This window comes from Cebus imitator, unplaced genomic scaffold, assembly GCF_001604975.1.
Source record: "Cebus imitator isolate Cc_AM_T3 unplaced genomic scaffold, Cebus_imitator-1.0 Scaffold56, whole genome shotgun sequence".
In the NCBI taxonomy this organism is placed as follows: Eukaryota; Metazoa; Chordata; class Mammalia; order Primates; family Cebidae; genus Cebus; species Cebus imitator.
The window spans coordinates 2,116,950-2,134,913 of record NW_016107371.1 but is presented as its reverse complement, the minus strand read 5'-3'; the positions used below and the strand labels follow the sequence as shown (position 1 = coordinate 2,134,913).

Sequence of the window (17,964 nt, the reverse complement as noted above, 5' to 3'; positions counted from 1 at the left end):
TTGGGAGGCTGAGGCAAGAGAATCATTTGAACCTAGGAGGTAGCATTTGCAGTGAGTTGAGATTGTGCCACTGCACTCCAGCCTGAGCGACAGAATGAGACCCTATCTCAAAAAAGAAAGAAATCATTTCTGGTTCAATGCATGTATGTTATTAGGAGAGGGCAAAAGTCTGTCCTCTTCTGAACTTTCTGTTTTCCAAAACAGATTTATTATCTGCAGTCATACTTGACCTTCTCTCCCTGTGATGGTTCATTTTAGATATAAACTTAACTGAGCCATAGGGCGACCAGATAGATATTTGATTAACCATCATTATTCTAGGTGTGTCTGTGAGTATGTTCCTGGATGAAATCAACATTTATAAAGCAGAGCAAAGATCCAGAGGAAAAAAAAGGGCAGGAAAAGAAAGTAATCTTGGAACTAGTAGACTGAATACAGCTGATTGTCCTCCCTAATATGGGTTGACCTTATCCAATCAATCAAAGGCCTGCACAGAACAGAAAGGCTTACTTCCCTACAGCAAGTAAGTGGAAACTCCTCCTGCCAAACTGTCTTCCAGCTGGGATGTTGGATTTTTTTCCTGCCTTAGAACTCATTCTGAAACATCAACCCTTCTTAGGTCTCAAGTCTGCTAACATTGAGAGCTGAAACTACATTATCAGTTCTCGCAGGTCTCCAGCTTGCCAACTGCAGACTGTAGGACTTGCCAGCCTCTATAACCATTTAACCAATTCCTTAGAATAAATTTCTCTATCTCTCCTTCTCTCCATAAACACACCCACCCACACCTGCACCCACCCACACCCGCACCCACCCACCCACATACACACACACACACACACACACACACAGACACACACACACTCCTATATTTTTTCTGGGGAACCCTGATTAATGCACTCCCTTTCTGCTGTCTCTGGATGGGGCTGCCTCCATCCTACTCTCAGGCACTGCCATCCCTTGTGCTTTCATGGAGAGCGCTTGCTCTCCTCATTCTGCTTTATCTGGCTTCCTCCCCAAATGCTGCTAAAAGTGCTATCTGGGAGGTCACCAGTGACTTTCTTATTGTCAAATCCAGGGCTCAGTCTTACCTTCCTGAACCTTGCTCTGTCAGACATTGCCTCCGTATGTCTCCAGGCACCTTTCTTTTTGTCTATAAATGTGTTACAATCTCCAGTAGCCTTGAGTCACTCTCCAATGGCCACATTTCTGGAATCCCAGCTTCTTACTGGTCAAGAGTTTGGTTTCTTAAGCTCTCAGTTCTGCCACTTCTACCTGCATGGGCTTTGGCAAGTTGCTTAACTTTTCTGTGCCTCAGTTTCCTCATCTGTAAAATAAGGCTGTGGATAATGTCTCCCTCTCAGGTTGTTGTGATAAATAAATGCGTTAACACAGAGCTTTGTCATACAGAAAGCGGTCTGTAAATGTCAACTCTTATCTGAATGCATTCTCATCTCCCTTTCACTCCTCAGTATACCAGATTCTGTCTCAGGCCCTATCACTCCTGAGAAACCACTTCATTGAGGTTCCCCATGACCTATTACTTATCAGTATCTTCAGCCCCATGTTTCTGCCCCTCTGTTGCACTTGACGTTCTCAATAACCTCCTCCTTCCCTCATTCGCTGCCATGTCCTGCTGCACACATCACGTCCTAGTTAAAAGTAATGAACACACACACCCCTGGTTTTTTCTCTTACCTTCACTCGTCCCTGTCACCCCACCTTCTCTGGTTAACTTCCACTTGTCCTTTAAGACTTTCTCCACGCCTTGCTTCCCCAGGAATCCTTTCCTATCCCCTCTCCCACCGAAGCTGGGTTAGGTGGCCCTTTCTGCTGCTCACATAGCACCCACGTACTTCCCACACCGTACTGTATTTCTGTCTCTCCAAAACAACTGTAAGTGCCTTAAATTCAGAATAATTTCTTATTCCTTTCTGAGTTTCTAGCATTGACATGGTGCCAGACACATACTGGGGACTCAGTAAATGTTTATGGAATAAAGTAATCAATTAATAATATCAACACCCATTGACGACAATGAGACTTTCAGGGAGTTAGAGGATTAGAAACGAACCAGAAGGAAGGGGAGAAAAAAACCTGCATACGATTTTACAAAGTGTAGTAAGGAAACTGGAGACTGGTAGTGTTTGGCAGGATTATAAGAGGGCTTCCCATACAGAGAAACTCTCAAAACAGAGAAGCAGTGCCCATTGGAAGGCTGACTTCACATTCCTCTAAGCTGTGTAAGTTCTCTCACAAAATTGCTAGCTAAATAGAAGGCAGAAGAAACGTGAAGAAAATGTGTATCTACTCTCCCTCTTGCTTCTTTCCCAAAAAAGCACAGTAAAATCCATATGGCTCAAAAAGATTCTTCCAAATGCATGTTAACTATGCATTTTTATGCTAGAAAAAAGAAAAAGAAAAAATTTGTTTTCAAAAACTTGGGAGAAATTCAGAACATTCTCTGCCAATTGATATAGATTCCCATGGGCATAATCAGGTTATTATCTCCTCGTGAACAACTGCCTTGCAAGCCAACAATTACATCATCAAGCACAGAACCCAAAGAATGCCTGGGTTTTAGTGCCTTTGTTATCACTGCTGTTGTATTTGACATTAGTTGTTACTGAGAGAGATTTACTATTCACCATTCCCAGAACCAATCATCACCTAATAGGTAAGAAGCATTGAACATTAGTACTCATAATTTTTAAAAATTGAAATCTTCACCTTTTTTTAAAACAGATAATACATTCACATGGTTCAAAATTCAAGAACTATAAAAGAATGTACAATAAAAACTTCTCTACTCTGTCCTTTCAGAAGTCTTCTGGTTATACAAAAAGACACGTGCATACAGTTATACATTTTTAACCACAGCTTGCTTTCTGTTATATTCTGCTATATATACAATCCTGCACCTTGCATTTCTCTCTTTTTTTTTTTTTTTTAGACGGTGTCTTGCTCTGTCACCCAGGCTGGAGTGCAGTGACATGATCTCAGCTCACTGCAACCTCGGCCTCCCAGGTTCATTCTCCTGCCTCAGCCTCCTGAGTAGCTGGGATTATAGGCCTGCGCCACCATGCCCAGATAATTTTTTGTATTTTTAGTAGAGCCGGGGTTTCACCACATTGGTCAGGCTGGTCTCGAACTCCTGACTTCATGATCCACCCACCTTGGCCTCCCAAAGTGCTGGGATTGCAGGTGTGAACCACCATACCCGGCCACATTTTTCATGTAACAATCAATTTGAGAAAGTGTTCACATCAGTATACAAAGGAAGTTTTTCATTTTATTTGTTACATTGTTAAATAGACCATGATTTATTTAGCCATTTCCCTACTCCTGGACATTTAGGGTGCTTCCAATATTTTGGTAAGCAAATAGTGCTGAAATGAATAAACTGTACCTACATTATTTTGCATATGTGCCAGGATATCTGTAGCATAAAATCCTAGAAGTGGACTGGCTGGGCCAAAGGGCATGTTTATTTGTAATTTTCTTAGCTGTTGCCAAAATTCTCTCCATGGAGGTGGCTGTACCCATTTACCCTCCCACCAGCTTCTCTGTGTTCCACCAACAGTGTTAGCCAAATTCTCGGCTCTGCCAATTTGGAAGATGAAGAATGACATTTTGATGCACTTCTAGTTTGAATTTCTCTTATTATTGTGTATGGCTGTGCTTCCCCCACCCCCTCCCCCTGGCCCCCCAAGACAAGGTCTGGCTCTGTCACCCAGGCTGGAGTGCAGTGGTATGATCTTGGCTAACTGTAACCTCTGCCTCCTAGGCTCAAGCCATCCTCTCACCTCACCTCAGCCTTCCAAGTAGCTTGGGACTACTGGTGCATACCACCACGCCTGGCTAATTTTTGTGCTTTTTGTGGAGCTGGGGTTTCACTATCTTGCCCAGCTGGTCTCCAACTCCTAAGTGCAAGCAATTTGCCTGCCTCCACAGTCTTGAAAAAGGCTAGGATCACAGGTGTTAGCCACCACACCAGGCCTTTTTTTGGTTTTTTTTTTTGTTTGTTTTTTTGAGTCCTTAGTGCTAGTCACCCTTCTCTCTCTCTCTGTCAGTATAAAATAATAACAATAATAGCTGACACTCAGCGGCTTGCCATTTGTCAAATATGTTGTAGGTGTCTCATTTAGCCTGTCAACAGTCCTGCGTTGTAGGTACTATTCTCACCCCTGGTATACAAATGAGGACGTTGAGACTTACTGTGTTTAACTGACTTGCCCAAGGTTTCACAGCAATAAGTGGCAGAGCCAGGGCTTAAACCCAGACTTCTATGACCACAAAGACAATTTTCTTAAAAATTAGGCAACTTTGGCCAGGCGCAGTGGCTCATGCCTGTAATCCCAGCACTTTGGGAGGCTGAGGCGGGTGGATCACTTGAGATCAGGAGTTCGAGATCAGCCTGGCCAACATGGTGAAACCTCGTCTCTACTAAAAATACAAAAATAAGCCAGGCATGATAGCATATGCCTGTAATCTCAGCTACTTGGGAGGCTGAGGCTGGAAAATTACTTGAACCTGGGAGGTGGAGGTTGTAGCAAGCCGAGATTGCACCACTGCACCCCAGCCTGGGTGACAGAGTAAAACTCTGCCTCAAAAAAAAAAAAAAGAGAGTTCCTCCAAAGGAGAAAGTTCTGGCTTCCTGGAGAATGGAACTGGAATGTGATGAGCACTGAGACTTCCATTTGAGATCACATCACTGCACTCCAGCCTGGGCGACAGAGTAAAAAAAAAAAAAAAAAAAAAAAAAAAAATTAGGCACCTTTGTCTACTACTCAACAACAACAAAACTAGAGGCCCTCAGGCATAATTCACAGATTCTCTCCCCAAACTTCTAAGAAAGTGACCCACTAATGTCCTTTCCCACTCCTGCCATCTTTTCAGGGTAATGTCTTCTCACGTTCCTGCCTCCTTTTGAGATGTACCCTAAGGGGACTACATTAATATGTGGGCCCAGGCCTCTGAGATGAGACTCACACAGGCTGGAGGCTTCCAGAAATGCAGCCATGTGAAAGGAGTGAGTAGGCATTTGGGCGAACACTGGTTCATGAATCTTTCCTTCTTTCTTTCTTTTTTCTTTCTTTCTTTCCTCCTTCCTTCCTTCCTTCCTCTCTCTCTCTCTCTCTCTCTCTCTCTTTCTTTTCTCTCTCTCTTTCTCTCACTCTGTCACCCAGGCTGGGGTGCAGTGGCACAATCTTGGCTCACTGCCATCTCCGCCTCCCAGGTTCAAGTGATTCTCCTGCCTCAGCCTCCTGAGTAGCTGGGACTACAGGTTCGTGCCACTACGCCCGACTAATTTTTTTGTATTTTTAGTAGAGATGAGTTTAGCCATGTTGCCCAGGCTGGTCTCAAATTCCTGAACTCAGGCAGTCCACCCGCCTCGGCCTCTCAAAGTGCTAGGATTACAGGCATAAGCCAGTGCGCCCAGGCTGAATTATTATTTATTTATTATTTTTTTCCCCATTTATTTTATTGCATTTTAGGTTTTGGGGTACATGTGAAGAACATGCAAGATTGTTGCATAGGTACACACGTGGCAGTGTGATTTGNATGTGAAGAACATGCAAGATTGTTGCATAGGTACACACGTGGCAGTGTGATTTGCTGCCTTCCTCCTCATCACCTGCATCTGGCATCTCTGCCCTTGCTATCTCTCCCCAGCTCCCCACCCCCCACCGTCCCTCCCCTATTTCCCCCCAACTGACCCCAGTGTGTAGTGCTCCCCTCCCTGTGTATGTGTTCTCATTGTTCAACACCTGCCTATGAGTGAGAACATGTGGTGTCTGATCTTCTGCTCTTCTGTCAGTTTGCTGAGAATGATGGTTTCCAGGTTCATCCATGTCCCTACAAAGGATTCTTAATAGCATCTTCAGGCCTACAAGTAAGGAAGAAGTGAGGTTCATTCATTCAACAAATATTTAGGGAGCATCTATGTGCAAGGCACTGTTCAAGCATTTGGACACAGCAATGAACAAGACAAACTAGGTCTCATGCAAGTTACATTAATGGCCAGGTGTGGTGGCTCAGGAGGCTGAGGTGGGAGGATCACCTGAGCCCAGAAAAGCTGAGGCTGCGATAAGCCATGATCACACACTGCACTTGAGCCTAAGCAGCAGAGTGAGACACTGTCTCAAAAACAGAAAAAACAAACAAACAAACAAACAAACAAACAAACAAAAAAAAACAAAGACCAAAAATATTACATCAGACAGTAAAGAAGAAAATTTGTAAAAATTGATAGTAGTAAGTGCTATGCAGGTTAAAACTGCATATTTTGTAAAAAAGGAGCTCCTTCGGATTTGTTCATTGACATAAGGCCTCTCTAAAGGGGATGCCAGTTACACTGAGAAGAAAATGACATGAGAAACCGGTGACTGAAGTTCAAGGGAAGAGCATTTCAGGCAGAGGGAACTACCAGGGCAAAAGTCTCAAGTCAGGAACAAGTTGATGCACTGTGGGAGAAAGCCCACTAAGCTGCGGCGCAGAAGAAGGGGAAAGGGAGGTTTTGGCAGAGGCTCCAGTGGTAGGTGTGGTCAGATCTCACCTCAGGACTCTGTGGGTCAGGAAGGAGAACTTGGATTGTGTTATGTCCAAGGGAAGCCATGGGAGATCTTAAACTGGGCAACAGAGGGTATACATGCGATATAATCTGATATTATTTTTAAAAACAATCACTCTGGCTGTAGGGAGAGAACAGATTCTAGTGGATAAGTGAATAAGTAAGGGGAGCAGTAGGAGGCTATTGCAGTGGCATGGACTGGAGATTATGAAGGCACGAATCAGAGTAGTACTTCTCAAACCTGAGCGGGCACCAGAATTCTCTGAGGGGTGCCATCCCCAGAGTTTCTGATTCTGGATGGAAAGGACCTCAAAATTTTGCATTGCTATCAAGTTCCCTGGTGATGCTGATGTGGCTGGTCTGCAAATCCAACCTTGAATAAGATTGCACCAGACTGGAGATACAAGAAGTGGACTGATTTCAAACCATTTTGTAGGTAGACTCAATAGAATTTACTGACAAATTGCATTTGCAGGAGAGAAGAATCAAGGTTGACCTTGAGTTTTCAGTTCAGCAACTGAGGGAATGCCAGTATATCTGAGAGTGGAAAAGCAGAAGGAGGTGCAGATTGAGGAGGGAAAAAAAAAAATCAAGAGTTCTGTTTTGGGCATGTGAAGTCTGAGATACCCTGTGAGACATCCAAATGGAAATGTCAGTCACGCAGTGGGGAGTGCTGGTGTTGGAGCAGGAGGTCAAGACATCTCACGGTAGACATGAAATTTAAAGTGATAGACCAGACGAAATGGTCTTCTGAGAGCATGTACCTGGGAGGAGAAGGAGCGTGGGGCAGAGTCCTGGTATCCAACCTCTAGAGAGCAGGCACAGGAGGGGAGACAGTGGACAGGAGGAAGCCTGGAGAAGAATGTCATAATGCTCAGAGGAGAAAGACTTTCAGGAAGAGGGATGTCCAGCAATGTGGAATAACTGGAAGCAAGGTCAATATGAGAGAGCCAGGGAACAGAGGAGAGGACCCTCTGAGAAGGGGAAGAAAGAATGAGCAAGAATGACTGAAGACCTTGTGAGAATCCACAGATCTTTGTAACTGCAGCTGGATTCTTCATGCATTGTGATTAGCCATTAGCTAGAAACAGAAAGAGGCCCCATGCTTTTCCTCTGGGACAGTGAAAGAGGTGGAAACCTCAGCTGTCCCATCTCATTCTCCAGCTAGCCTCAAGTCCTGGGGTGGAGGCAGCATTCAAGAGGGGAACTAAACAGACTGAGCCCTGGGAAGTGGGATGTAGACAGGAGGCTGTCATGGGAATCAGAAATGACCCTGGGTGGCTTCTCAGACAGGCCTGCATCATTCTGGAAACTTCTTCACTTTGGCCTCAAAGAAACAAGCATCCTTCATCCCATCTAAGAGCAGCTCCTCACCCAGTGTTTGTGAGCCCTGGGCCGCCTGCTGGAGCACAGCCCTGGCTCCACTGCCTGTCTCCTCCCTCTTCTGTGTTTTTGATGGTTTCCTCGAGCCTGGCTCCTTCCCCTCAGACTACAATAATGCCACTCCAGCCTAAAATAAAGCTCTGCCCTCCACCCTTCCTTCCCTGTGCTACTGCTTTCATTGCTTTTTCCCCAAACTTCCTATGTCAATGCTTGTGCTTCCTCACTTTCTTTTTCATCTGCACCCACTGGAATTTGGCTTCCACCCCTGCCACTGTCTCAAAAGCCACAGCCCTCTCCTAATCATCAAGTGAGGGCCCTGCTCCTGTTAGCCTTCACCTCCAGCCATCTCTCCTCTGGTCTTCACACAGTGGCCACCCGCTCCTTCTGGAAACTCTTGCCTCCTTCTTTCCTGCCCTCACCATCCCACACAAAGGCTTTCCTCCCCAATGCCCCCGGGGTCCCAGGTCCATGATTCCCCGTGTTCATCACCCTCTCAGCTCCTTTCTGCCCTCTCCTGGTGATCTAATCCACGCTCTTTCACGATCACCTGCTGATGAATTGGTGAGTTCCAATGGCCCTGGTATTTTCAGGTGCCTATGTGACATTTCCAAGTCTCACAGGCATGTTAAAAATGTCCAAAACAAAATCTCAACCTACAGTTTGCACTTAATATGTGTATGTATGTATGTATTTAATTATTGAGATGGGAGTCTCACTCTATTGCCCAGGTTGGAGTGCAGTGGCACGATCTCAGCTCACTGCAGACTCCACCTCCCTCCCAGGTTCCAGTGATTGTCCTGCCTCAGCCTCCCTGGTAGCTGGGATTATAGGCACACACCACCACACAAGGCTAATTTTTGTATTTTTAGTAGAGATGGGGTTTTACCATGTTGGTCAGGCTGGTCCCAAACTCCTGACCTCAGGTGATCCACCTACCTTGGACTCCCAAAGTGCTAGGATTATAGGCATGAGCCACCTCGCCTGGCCAACACATGTACTTTAAGTATATGTTTGCAGGGCCTGGCACGGTGGCTCATGCCTGTACAGTAATCCTAGCACTTTGGGAGGCCGAGGTGGGTGGATCACCTGAGGTCAGGAGTTCAAGACCAGCCTGGCCATCACGGTAAAACCCCATCTTAAAATTTTTAAAAAAAGTATATATTTGTTGAATGTATTATTTTCTCGTTGCCCTCTCCTGCCTTTTACATAGTGAAGAAAAAGTAGCAAGCAATAAACAAAACACAAGTGCCTCCTCCCCTTTTGGAGCAGCTCACACCGTTTTCCCTCACTACATGAAATTGGTTGCTTGGTCTGACTTATTCCATCTCCAGAGTGTTCTGAATCTTTCCTCTCCTCTTTTCTTCTTTCTATTCCTCTTCTGCTCTTCTCCTCTCTCCGGGTATCTAACATTGGAGGCAGCCAAATGGTTCTCAAAACTGGCTATACATTAGAATCTCCAGAAGATGTAAAAAGCCTAATGCTCTGCCTGACCCTGACCAATGGAATCAGAATATGTGAGGATGAAGCTGCGGGCAGCAGGGTTTCTAAGAATCTCTACAGGTAATTATAATATAGAGTCAGATTTGAGAACCAGCCGGGTGCGGCAGCTCATGCCTGTAATCCCAGCACTTTGGGAGACCAAGGCGGGAGAGTCACCTGAGGTCAGAAGATCAAGACCAGCCTGGCCAATGTGGCAAAATCCCATCTTTACTAAAAATACAAAAATTACCTGGCCCTGGTGGCGGATGCCTGTAATTCCAGCTGCTCCGGAGGCTGAGGCAGGAGAATCGCTTGAACCTGGAAGGCGGAGGTTGCAGTGAGCCAAGACTGTGACACTGTACTCCAGCCTGGGCAAGAGTGAGACTCTCTCTCAAAAAAAAAGAAAGCAAACTTCAGATGAGAGCACAGAGCAGTTTTAGGACAGTGAAACTACTCTGCATGATACTATAATGATGGGTATGCGTCATTATTGATGTGTCCAAACCCATAGAATGTGCAATACTAAGGACAAACTCTAACGTAAACCATGGACTTGGGTGATTATGATGCTTCAATGTGGGCTCACCAGTTGTAACAAATGTACCATTCTGGTAAGGGACATTCATATCATCAGGGAAGTTATACATGCATAGAGGTGGGGAGTATAAGGTAAATCTCTGTATCTTCTTAATTTTGCTGTGAACCTGAATCTGCTCTAAAAAAAAATTAAGTTAAAAAAATTTTTGAGAAGATTCCCTATATCTTACAGCAGGACTCTTACCTTGGAATCCAGTTTCAGGAGACAATGTGTATCCCTTAAATTATATACAAAATAGTGTGTAGGAAGAGAGGATTCATTCATTCTCAATAGAATCTGATTCAAAAAAGATATGGAAATATTACTGGATGGTAGTTAATAGTCAGCACTTACTATGTGCTAGGCACTGTACTAAGCACTTTCTATATACCAGCTTATTAACATTCAACACTAACCCAGAAGGATGAGTATAACTTCTATTTTACAGATGATGATTAAGTAACTCCCCCAAGTCAGCAAGTTCTTGGAATTTGGATTCACACCTAACTAGGTCTGCTCTTTACTACCTCTGTCATTTGCAGAACTAATTCAAGTCTTTTTCTAAATTTTTTTTGAGAAAGAGTCTCACTCTGTCGCCAGACCGGAGTGCAGTGGTGTGACCTTGGCTCACTGCAACTTCCACCTCCCAGGTTCAAGCGATTCTTCTGCCTCAATCTCTCGAATAGCTGGGACTACAGGCGCGTGCCACCACGCCCAGCTAATTTTTGTATTTTTAGTAGAGATGGGGTTTCACCATGTTGGCCAGGATGGTCTTGATCTCTTGATCTCATTTTCTGCCTGCCTCAGCCTCCCAAAGTGCTGGGATTACAGGCATGAGCCACTGCACCCGGCCAATTCAAGCTTTTCAACACAGCAAGCAAGTCTTTCCACCATCTGCTAATCAAATGCATCCTTCCTTCTCCCTCTTATTCTCTGAAGAAATCATTTAGTCCAAGCCTCTTTCCCCCTTACATGCTGCACCCCTTCCCTGGAATGTCCTCCCTTTACTTCCCTGCCAGGCAGAATCCTATTCACACTGCAAAGGTCTGCACACACATCCTCTGCAGCTCTCTGAAACCTTCTCTCCTCTCCCTCATTTTCCCAGAAGACATTGATTATGGCACTTTTAGCATCTGATAATAGTGGTGTTCGTGTCTCTTCGCTGACAGATGGAGTTGAGGGAAGCAACTGTGTCTTGTTCATCTGTAGCTCTCTAATGTCTTGCAATGCCCACTGGCCCATAGGCGGGGCTCAATAGACATTTGTTGAAAATAATATAATTTAGCTGGGCACGGTGGCTCACGCCTATAATCCCAGCGTTTTGGGAGGCTGAGGCAAGCAGATTCCTTGAGGTCAGGGGTTCAAGACCAGCCTGACCAACATAGTGAAACCCTGTCTCTACTAAAAATACAAAAAATTAGCCAGGCATGGTGACAGGCACCTGTAATCCCATGCACTTACTAGGGAGGCTGAGGCAAGAGAATCACTTGAACGTGGGAGGCGGAGGTTGCAGTGAGCCAAGATCAACTACTGTGTCCAATCTGGGCAACAAGAGTGAAACTCTGTCTCAAAAAAAAAGAAAAAGAAAAAGAAAATAATATAATTTAAGTGTGCATTCTACTTATTAGGGAGTACCTAGGTTTTACACTGGGAAAAATAGACCTTTGTCTTATGAGAATGACGTTTAATATTTTCTTATGTTGCCAGGATATCCCTACTGATCTCAAAGGGTTATTGTTAAGATTATTAAAATAATTATTTAAAAGCACTTTGCATTGTTAAACACTAAGAAAAAGAAGGCTTGATTATTAACCAACTCTCTGCTCACATCCCGTGGCTTAGGGACCATTATGCATGCTGGTGGCTGTTAAATCTGCAAATCAGGAAATGCAGATTTAGCAGCCACCAGCTATATGCCTTCAAAAAGTCTGTCATCACATTGGCATCTCCTGCTTGGAAACAAACAGTTTCCTCACTGCTCTGGCATTCTGCACAGCTGAAAGGGCCACACCAGGAAAGCCCAAATGAAGGAATACTCACTTCAAACTGCTTTTGTAAAACATGTCTCCAGAGTCCTGAGAGGTTCAAACAAAATTGCCCTTATAGAGGTGAGAGAAGAGAGAGGTACCTGAGTGCTGTTGTACGTACATGAATCATGAAACTCCCCAATTTTGATAGCATTCTACTATGTCAGCCCTAAAATACAACATGTGGGAACAAATGACATTAAATTTGTCTTTTAACGAAAATAATCAATTTGTGGCAAAATCACGATGTTTGATGTATCCTAATTTTAAATGTTCTCCTATTTTCTAGGTATTTTTTTTATTGCTTTTTAGGTTTTGGGGTACATGTGAAGAACATGCAAGATTGTTGCATAGGTACACAAGTGGCAGTATGATTTTCTGCCTTCCTCCCCATCACTTATATCTGGCATATCTCCCCATGCCCTCCCCCCGCCAACTCCCCAGCCCCCACTGTCCCTCCCCTATTTCCCTCCAACAGACCCCAGTGTATAGTGCTCCCCTCCCTTTGTCTATGTGTTCCCATTGTTCAACACCTGCCTATGAGTGAGAACATGCTGTGTTTTTTTTAAAAAAAGAAACACATGTTATTTTGTATATTTAAGTTACACAGCATGATGTTATGAGATACACCTAAACAGTAAAATGGCAACTATAGTGAGGCAAATAAACATATCAATCATCCCCTTTTTGTAACAAGAGCAGCTATAATCTATCCATTTAGCAAAAATCCCAAATGCCATGCACTATTGTGAACTCATGCTGCACATTAGATCTCCAGACTCGCTCGCTCATCCTACTTGTCTTCGGCTTGTATTCTTTGACCTGCATCTCCCCTCTTCGCCCCTCTACCTGCCCCTGGTAACCACTGTTTTATTCTCTTTTACTGTAATTTGACTTTTTTCTTTAAAGTCCACATATAAGTGAGATCCTATAATATTTTTCTTTATATGTCTGGCTAATTTCACTTAGTATAATGTCCTCCAGGTTCATCCATGTTGTGGCAAGTGGCAGAATCTCCTCCTTTTTTGAGGCTGAATAACATTTCATTGTATATATGCACCACAGTTTCTTAATCCATTCATCCACTAATGGGCACCTAGTTTCCATATCTTGGCTATTTTGAATAATGTCACAAAGAACATAGCAGTGCAGATATATTTACAAGATGGTGATTTCATTTCCTTTGGGTATAAACCCAGGGATTGTTGGATCCTACAGTGGTTCTATTCTTCATTTCCTTGGGAACCTCCATATTGTTTTCCATAAGGGCTACACTAACCTACATTACCACCGATATCATATAAAGGTTCCCTTGTCTCCACACCCTGGCCAACACGTATCCTTAGCTATCCATGTGTGTGAGGTGACATTTGATAGTGGTTTTGATGTTAAGCATCTTTTTGTATACCTGTTGGCCATTTTTACGTCTTCTTTGAAGAAATATCTATTCAGGTCCTTTGACCATTTTTAAAATTGGGTTATATGTTTTCTTGTTATTGAGTTATATGAGTTCTTTATAAGTTTTGGAGAGTAATTACTTAACAGATACATGGTTTGCAAATATTTTTTTCCCAGTCTGTAGGTTGCCTTTCCATTGTGGGGATTGTTTCCTTTGCTGTGCAGAAGCTTTTTAGTGTGATGTAGTCCCACTTATTTTTACTTTTGTACCCTGAGCTTTTGCTGTGATATGCCAAAAAAATCATTGCCAAGGCCAATGTCAAGGAGCTTTTCCCCTGTGTTTTTTTCTAGGAGTTTTATTGTTTCTGGTCTTATGCTTAGGTCTTCTATACATTTTGAGTTGATTTTTGCATGTGGTATAAGGTAAACATCTAATTTTATTCTTTTTTTTTCTTTTGACAGAGTCTAGCTCTGTTGCCCAGCCTAGAGCGCAGTGGCATGATTTCGGCTCACTGCAACCTCCACCTCCCAGGTTCAAGTGATTCTCCTGCCTCAGCCTACTGAGTAGCTGGGACTACAGGTGAATGACATACACCTGGCTAATTTTTGTATTTTTAGTAGAAGCAGGTTTTCCCCATGTCGGTCAGGCTGGTCTTGAACTCCTGACCTCATGATCTGCCTGCCTTGGCCTCCCAAAGTGCTGGGATTACAGGTATGAACCACCACGACCAGCCCATAATTTTATTCTTTTACCTGTGGAAACCCAGTTTTCTCAGTACCATTTATTAAAAGACACTGTTGTTTTCCCAGGTGACTTCTTGTTGCCCTTGTCAAAAATTAATTGACCATATGTTTGGGTTTATTTCTGGGCTTCTAAGTATTCTTAAAGGTTACCCTGGCCAGGCATGGCAGCTCACACCTGTAATCCTAGTGCTTTGTGGGGGGTGAGGCAGGTGGATCATGAGGTCAGGAGTTCAAGTCCAGCTTGGCCAACATGGTGAAACCCTGTCTTACTAAAGATACAAAAATTAGCTGGGCATGGTGGTGCATGCCTGTAATCCCAGCTACTCAAGAGGCTAAGGCAGGAGAATCACTTGAACCCAGAATGCAGAGGTTGCAGCCAGCTGAGATCACATCACTGCACTCCAGACTGGGTGACAGGGAGAGACTGTGTCTCAAACAAAAAAAAGAAAGAAAGAAAAAGAACAAAACGTTACCCTGGTTTGCGCCACTTGCTAATGAAAGGAGAGAAAGTTTTATTGGTGGGGAGTTATTTCCAAGCCCAACTCTATAATCCAATGCAGAAAAAAATCATAAAACTGATGATAGCATCACATACCAAGCATCATAAAGCATGAGGCATGAGGAGGAAGGAGAGAAGAATAAAGAGAAGAAAAAGAAAGGCATACACACATAAATATACTAAAAACTGAAAGTCTAGAAGGAGAGAATGAAAGGCAGTGGCTTATGTCTGTAATCCTACCAGTTTGGGAAGGAAAGCAGGAGGATCACTTGAGCCTGGGAGTTTGAGACCAGCCTGGGCAACAAAGCAAGAGAACCCCACCTCTACAAATCAATTTTTTAAAATTGATTTTTATTTTTTGACTACAGGTGGTATACACCTGTAGTCCCAGCTACTTGGAAGGCTGGGGTGGAAGGATCTCTTGAGCCCAGCAGGTCAAGACTGCAATGAGCCAGGATTGTACCAGTGCACTCCAGCCTAAGTGACAGAGTAAAACCCTGTCTCAAGGCAAAAAAAAAAAAAAAAAAAAGGAAACATTACTTGATTCCCCATCAATATCAAGCAACTTTCACAGTAAGAGTTGCAATATTGTGGCAAGGGCAGCTACAATCTATCCATTTAGTAAAAATGTATGTGCATACATGTGTTCATGTGCTCAAAGTAGATTATTAAAAGAAGTCTCAAACTGTAGAGAAAGATCTTACCAACTGTGGATCTCATTTAATTCTTCTAGAAAACAGCATAACGAAGATTATGGTTAAGAGTTCTGGCTTCTCGGGAGATCAAGGCCCCTAAAAAAAAAAAAAAAAGTGTTCTGGCTTTGAAGTCAAAGTGTTGGGTTTGAATCCCAGTTCTACTTCTGACTGTGACAGAGATTCCTATTTATTTTCCAGTATCCATTCTCCCCCTCTTCCCTGAAGTTTAGCTGTATGAGTGGCCTTCTGGTCAGACTACATTCCCCAGATTCTTTTGCAACTGGGTATGGCCATGGGACCATATTCTGGCCAGTGAAATATGAGCCCAACTTCAAGGTTATGCCCTTAAAGGGGAAGGTTGTGTCTTCTACTTCCTCTCATTCCTCCCATTGGAATGCAGAGGTGGCATTGCTCCATCTTTGACAAGGTGGACTAGGGTATTGGAGCAACAAGAAAGAAGGAACCTGGGTCCCCAACAAGACTCAGCTGTCTTATCAGCCCTGGACTACTCATGATGAGACTAACATGAAAGAGAAACTCCTTCTATCTTGCCTAAGCCATTGTGACGTTATGCCTTAGTAGTCAAATTGATTTCCTTAAAAGTAACAGTGATTAAAAGTAAGTTACCTGATCTCTATGGGTCTCCATTTTTTTTTCTTTTATTATTTTATTTTATTTCAATTTTTTGAGACAGGGTCTCACTCTGTCACCCAGGCTGGAATGCAGTGGTGCAATCACAGCTCACTGCAACCTGGACCTCCCAGGCACAGGTGATCCCCCCACCTCAGTCTCCTGAGTAGCTGGGACTATAGGCACGTGCCACCAGGCCTGGCTAATTTTTGTATTTTTGTAGAGATGGGGTTTTGCCATGTTGCCTGGGCAAATCTCAAATTCCTGGTCAAACCCAACCTTATTTTATTTTTTGTAGAGATGGGGTCTTGCTTTGTTGCCCAGACTAGTCTCAAATTCCTGTCAGCCCTCCTCCTTTATTTCAATCCACTTTATTCACCAAAAAGAGCTCAGCCCCGATCATGTGAGATGAAGAACCTATCTGTGTCCCCAAGACCTCTGGGCTGAGATCTTCTGGTATACAAAGTGTACTGGCACTCCTCCCAAAGCCACCCATATTTGCAAGAGGCAAAAGAAGCCTCTGGAAGGAAGCAGTAAGACCTAAAGTCTCTCCTTTTATTTCAAAGTAATGTAATATCTCTGCTGTACTCAGGGAGTGCAGACTTGGGTGGCTTGGGCTGAGACTGGCTGGCAAGAAAGAAGAGCAACACTTCTGAAGAGGCCCAAGGTTGAGGCCTGTTCTGGAGAGCCAACTCCAGGAGCAGCATGCAGCTGGTCCCTTATGCCCAGCCCTCTTCCCCCATGGCTGCACCTGGGGAAAGTGGCTGAATGTAATGGAAGAATCATCACTGAGAATGTAGGCCCTCTTGGCTGTGGAGTCCCATACAAGCACAGCACAGGCACTCTATCCTCAGTGATGCCTGCATTTCCACTGCGTTCAAGGGTCTCACCCACACTGCCTGGTGCAGGCCAGCATGGGTGCCTCAGTTACTTCAGTAGGTCTAGGAGTAGATGGGGGCCTCGGCCATTGTGGGGCCTCCTGAGGCACTCAGGCCTTGCCCCACTGAAAGGCTTTTTGTTTGGGGCCCTTACATTGTAAGGTATTGCAGAGGAAAAGGGTTTAGTAATAAACAATGGTAACCAGGACTGACTCCTTAGGTCTGAAAGAGTTCTCCTGGGGCTCCCTAAACTTACCTTAAGCAGGACCCACGCCCCCAAGAAGGAATAGAAATAAAAGGGGAAAAGGAAGAACATAAAATCATATTTGCGTGACTATAGGCTTACAAAAATCCCTGGAAGAACACATAAGAAACTAGCAACAGTTGGGCGCAGTGGCTTACACCTATAATCCCAGCACTTTGGGAGGCTGAGGTGGGTGGATCACAGGGTTAGGGGTGCAATACCAGCCTGGTCAAGACGGTGAAACCCTGTCTCTACTTTTTAAAATACACAAGTTAGTCGGGCATGGTAGCTGTAATCCCAGCTACTTGGGAGACTAAGGCAGAGAATTGCTTGAACCTGAGAGGAGGAGGCTGCAGTGAGCCAAGATGGCACACTGCACTCCAGCCTGGGCGATAGAGCAAGACTCCATCTTTAAAAAAAAAAAAGAAAAAGCAAAAAGAAACTAGTAACAGATCTGCCCACCTCAGTCTCCCAAGTAGCTGTGACTACAGGCATGCACCACCAAGTCCAGCTAATTTTGGTATTTTTGGAGTTTCCACATGTTACCCAGGCTGGTCTTGAATTGCTGGGCTAAAGTGATCTGCTTACCTTGCCTCTCAAGATGCTAGGATTATAGGTGTGAGCCACCAGGCCCAGCCAGTGGTTACGTTTTGCAGGTTGGGGTGGGTGCAGGGTGGGTGAGAGGAACATTCTTTACTATCTTCTTATACTTTCCTGGTTTTTGAAGTATTCATAAAACTTAGACAAAAAATAAAATAAAAATAAATTAAAATGGCAGTAAATTAAAAGGCCAAGTTTTCAAGTGGTTTAGGAAGGCTGAGTAAGGTGCCCTAGAG

At 44.1% G+C, this 17,964-nt stretch overlaps 1 pseudogene; it reads left to right on the top strand.

The window, feature by feature from the left end:
- The window catches only part of LOC108304623, an 11,229-nt pseudogene extending 11,000 nt beyond the window's left edge, over positions 1-229 (top strand).
- Positions 230-17,964: the final 17,735 nt, after the last annotated feature.